The sequence below is a fragment of the Rhincodon typus genome, chromosome 9 (assembly GCF_021869965.1).
Source record: "Rhincodon typus isolate 14 chromosome 9, sRhiTyp1.1, whole genome shotgun sequence".
NCBI lineage: Eukaryota > Metazoa > Chordata > Chondrichthyes > Orectolobiformes > Rhincodontidae > Rhincodon > Rhincodon typus.
In genome coordinates, this window is record NC_063340.1 from 86,850,444 (window position 1) to 86,855,871 (window position 5,428).

A 5,428-nucleotide genomic window follows, 5' to 3' on the forward strand; every position below is an offset into this window, starting at 1 on the left:
TCTGGCCTTGCAACACCCCGTCAGTGCTGAGCTGTGACCCTGGGTCATCCTGGGTCATGTGCTTGCATCTTGGCAGTGGGGCATAGCCGTCTGTCTGTGTGGCTCACATGATGGTCAGCCTGAACTGCCAATCCTCTCTGGCTCACCAGGGTGGCACGGTGGCTCAATGGTTAGTGCTGCTGCCTCACAGTGCCAGGGACCCGGGTTCAATTCCACCCTCGGGCAGCTGCCTGTGTGGAGTTTGCACATTGTCCCCGTGTCTGTGTGCGTTTCCTCCCACAGTCTGAAGATTGGCCATAGAGAATGCAGGGTTGCAGGAAAAGGGTAGGGGCATTGGTCTGGAAGGTGTGCTCTTTGTAAGGTTGGCATGGCCTGCTTCCACACTGTAGGGATTCTAACTCACATTGTCAAAGCTCCTGATGGTGCAAAACAGGAGCAAGCAGAGCCACTGTGATTTCATCACTCTGCATTTGAGAGCTTTTTTTAAATGCCCCTTTTTTTTGCTGAAAATGCCAGCCCCTTGGGCACTGCTCCTTCCTCTCTCTGATGCCATCTTGTTTGCCAAACATTGACGAAACATGCAATTACGGGCCCTGATAAATCTTGTCAAGTGTCATCTGCCCGACATTGGGAAATGGATGGTTCCCGGGCCAGGCTTTCGAGAAGCCAGCTTATTCTCTCTGATTTTAATAGTTTGCCCTTTTGCAGCGAACAAGAGTGTTATCTGCCCACCCACAGTCATCTGCCTTGCTGACGTGGTGCCTCAGTGCCTCATTTACACATGCTATTTTTGTGAGGAAAAGCAGAGAGCTACACGCCCACTCCCCATCCCCTCGCCCACCCCCTTGTGAGTGGCTCACTCAGTTCAACAGTCACCCTGATACAGTGATCAAACCTGCTGAACCTTGTACAGCAAATAAAAACACATCTCGCAGCCCCTGACATTGTCAGACTGTTGTTGCTGCTCCCACTCATTGCGCTCTGCACATGCTGTGTCTGCAATCACCATCTCTCTCTCTCTCTCTCTAGCTTCTGGGGCTAAGGAACCAATTTAAAAAGGAAATGTAATTACCTTTCAGGAACACTGTTTTTTAATGGCAGCTCCAGTCAGGGGTATCTTGACCTTCCCAAGGGGGTGGCTTTTTTTTTACATATTGCCACGGCCAGGGAAAGCGAATATTTTGCTTGCAGCAAGTTTGGGAATCCTTTGCGGTTCAGTAGGATTTTCTGACCTTAAGCTTCTTGAAACTTTGTAGAAATCCGTCTTTGCCAGATGGTACGTAATGGAAAAAATATGCGTGTAAAAGGTAGATGATTTATTGGCCGCTGTAGCCTTGTTGCATCGCACAGACTGCAAGAGTGCATTTTGTTTCGCTGTGTCTGTGTGAAAATGCACAGAGGCTTGGCCTTAACAGTTATAGGGAATGGCTCCCTACCCCCAACAGAAAGGTCAGCCCCTTCTCTGCCCTTACAACACCCCACCCACCACTCACCTGCACAGGCAATCTCAGTCATTCATGTTCTAGTCATTTCACATCTCCTGTGGTTGTGTGAAAGTTAAAATGTAGACTGCATTTATAGAGCAGATCTCATGGCCTTCACCTGGGTGGTTATTGGCTGCAGTACTGGTTTGTGATGTACAGTTGGACACCACGATGTTCTAGATTCAGTTCCAGCACTGGCTGAGGTTACCATGATGGTTCCACTTTCTCAGCTTCTCGCCTCGCCTGAGGCATGGTGACCCTCAGGTTAAACCACCACCAGTCATAGGGCGGCATGGTGGCTCAGTGGTTAGCACTGCTGCCTCACAGCGCCAGGGACCCATGTTCGATTCCACCCTCGGGCGACTGTCTGTGCAGAGTTTGCACATTCGCCCCGTGTCTGCGTGGGTTTCCTCCGGGTGCTCCGGTTTCCTCCCACTGTCCAAAGATGTGCAGGCTGGGTGGATTGGCTGTGCTAAATTGCCCCATAGTGTTCAGGGATGTGTAGATTAGATGTGTTATGGGGGGATGGGTCTGGGTGGGATGTTCTGAGGGTCGGTGTGAACTTGTTGGGCCAAAGGGCCTGTTTCCACACTGTAGGGATTCTATGACAGGGTCATACACTGTAGGAGCACATTACAGCAGATGCTGGAATCTGTACTGAAAACAAGAAAATTCAAAAGGCAGCATCTGTGGAGGGAAAGTAAGCTGACATTTTGAGTCTAGATGATCCTTCATCGTACAACGTGGAAACAGACCTTTCGGTTCAACCAGTCCATGCAGACCGTAATCCCAAACCAAACTCATTCCACCTGCCTGCGCTTGGCCCATAACCCTCCGAACATTTCTTATTCACATACTTAAATGTCTTTTAAATGTTGTAACTGTACCCACAACCATCTCTTGCGCTGGAAGTACATTCCACACACGAACCACTCTCTGCGTAAAAAGAAAATTACCAAACTTCCCCCACCTCCCCCCAACCCACCGTCTTTTTGAAATCTCTCTCCTCTCACCTTAAAAATATGTCCCCGGTCTTGAAATCCCCCACCCTAGGGAAAAGACACCTGTCATTCACACATTATCTATGCCCCTCATTATGTTATAAACCTCCTATCAGGTCACATCTCAACCTCCTGTGCTCCAGTGAGAAAAGTCCCAGCCTCTCCAGCTTCGCCTTATAACTCAAATCCTCTGTCCCAGCAACATCTTCTGAACCGTCTCCAGCTTAACAATATCCTTCCTATAACAGGGAGACCAGAACTGGACACAGTACTCCAGTAGAGGCCTCACCAATGTCCTGTACAACCTCAACATGACTTCGTAGCTCCTACACTCAAAGGTCTGAGCAATGAAGGCAAGCGTACTAACCACCCTATCCACATGTGACGCAAACTTCAAAGAATTATGTACCTGAAGCCCTAGGTCTCCCTTGCCAGCGGAGGTGGTAGAAGCGGGCACGATAGCGTCATTTAAGATGTATCTAGACAGATACATGAATGGGCAGGGAGCAGATGGAAACAGATCCTTGGAAAATAGGTGACAGGTTTAGATAGAGGATCTGGATCGGCGCAGGCTTGGAGGGCCGAAGGGCCTGTTCCTGTGCAGTAATTTTCTTTGTTCTTTGTTCTGTTCTGCAACGCTACCCAAGGCCCTACTTTTAATTGTATAAGTCCTGCCTGTAATGAGAGAGTGGTGACTTTAGGACATGCTGAGGTCATGAAGATAAAGGTTTTCCAACCCAGAGATGTCCTTTTTATGGTTGGCGTTTTGTTTCTGCAATGGAGACAATGCAGCAGTGATTTTGGACGCAGTAGAACCCGGATAACTTATTGTTGCCCAGATGACCGGGAAGAAAGGCCCCATAACTGTCACACGGGGCCCATGGAAACCGCTGACATTCCAGAATCAGCTCGGTTTCAGCTGTCAACAGGAGGCGCTCTCTATCCCGACCTCGCCCAGTTCTGTGGCTACATTCTCTCCATCTCTCACACATGCGAGAGCACCGACCCAATTGGTTTTAGTGATGCGAATAAAGGGATAAATGTTGTGGCCGTGACGCCAAAGATGGGCCTCCTGCCCTTCAAACAAATGTCGCAGGAAGGTTTGCACCCCTCCAAGAGAGGAGGCAGGGCGTTCCTCGCTGTTCCCTACCCAATTTACATCTGATCTAGAGGTCAGCACTCGCTCAGCTCTTTGCTTGGACTGCCAATGCACATTGATCCCAAATTTCCCAAAGAGAGACTTGACCTCACAACATTCTGACTCATAAACAAGAGTAATATCCACTGAACTGTCAGTTTCAATCTTGGATAGAAACCATTAGTAGGCCATTCAGTCCTTTGCATCTACTCCACCATGCAGTGAGATCATGGATGATCTGATCATCCTCAACTCCACTTTCCTGCCTTTTCCCTATAACCCTTGATTACCTTACTGATTAAAAATCTGTCTCTCAGCCTTGAATATATCCAACCTTTATGTATTTCTGTGGTAAAGAGTTCCACAGACTCACTACCCTCTGGAATAAGAAATTCGTCCTCTTCTCTGTCTTGAGGGATGGACAACATATTCCTCTGTGGTCCTAGACTCTCCCTCAAGGGGAAGCAACCTTTCCATATCTACCCTGAGAAGTCCTCTAAGAATCTTGTATGTTTCAATTAGGTCACCTCACATGCTTTTATATTCTAATGAGTACAGGCCCAAATAACTCAACCTCTCCTCCTAAGATGGCCCCTCCATACCTGGGATTAGCCTAGTGGACTGCCCCCAACACCATTATAGCTTTCCTCGGAGAGGTGATGTAACCAAAGGGCTGAGAGGTGGAATCATTAAAACATACAGCACAGGAAGAGGCCATTCACCCCATAGTGCTTGTACTGGCTCTTGAAGAAGCTGTCCAGTTTCAGCGCACTCCCCTTGGTACTGATCTCTATAAGCACCAAATAAGTCAAGGGCCCTTTCACTTTGGAGGGAATGAAAGGTTCTGGGGACAAGGCAAGAACGTGGACTTGACTGATATAAAACAAGGAACTGCAGAAGCTGGAAACCTGACGGAAAATCAGAGTTTGCTGAAGAAACTCGGCAACTTAGCACCATCTGTGGAGAGAGAAAGCAGAGTTAACGTTTTGAGCCCAGTGACCAGAAAGTGTGTTTGAGGATTATCAGATCAGCCATGATCTCATTGAGTGGCAGAGTGGATTCAATGGGCTGAATGACCTATGCCTTGTGGCCTTTTGTCAGGCCGTTTGAATCAGACCATTCTGATTTGACTTTGTGGGATGGTAGCAGGGTGGTGGATAGTGCCCTTGCCTCTGACCAAGGAGCCCCAGGTTCAAGTCCACAGACTTGATGGGCCAGGGAGGAAGTGAAACAGTCTGAGCTCATGCCAGAGGAAGCCGATAAGAGCAGGCAGGAGGGACCCCTGGTCAACCATGCTTGGCACAGTGTGGCACCCCCTGGAGCCAGAACCTCTTGTGACTGGTCCAGGTGAAAGGAGCTGTGGAGACAGATTGAAGCAGCTGCTTGGTTTGCCTCTTGGGTCTCTAAATGTGGGAAAGGAAAAGCAGAAGTTTGGCGCTCAGGATGTGGTTAATCGATCATATGTTAACTGGACACTTTTTTAGCAGTGACTGTACGGCTATTATATTGAGGTGGTATCATTCTAGAGCTAACAGTCCATCCAGACTCATCTGTAGAATCTGAATTGACATGTCACCATGAATTTCGTTAAGAAATCATAAAAAAAATTAAGCTTGCTCAGTGCAGACCAGCTGCTACTTTTTCTTACATTGGTGACCAGACATTGAAGCCACTCAATGCTAAATGCTTTTTGGGTGTCCTGAGCTGTGAATGGCACTATATCAATGGAAATCTGGGTTGGAATTGTCATTGAAACAATATCCAGTCACTTTCCCAACTGAGCAAGATTTTTCAATGGCCAGCAG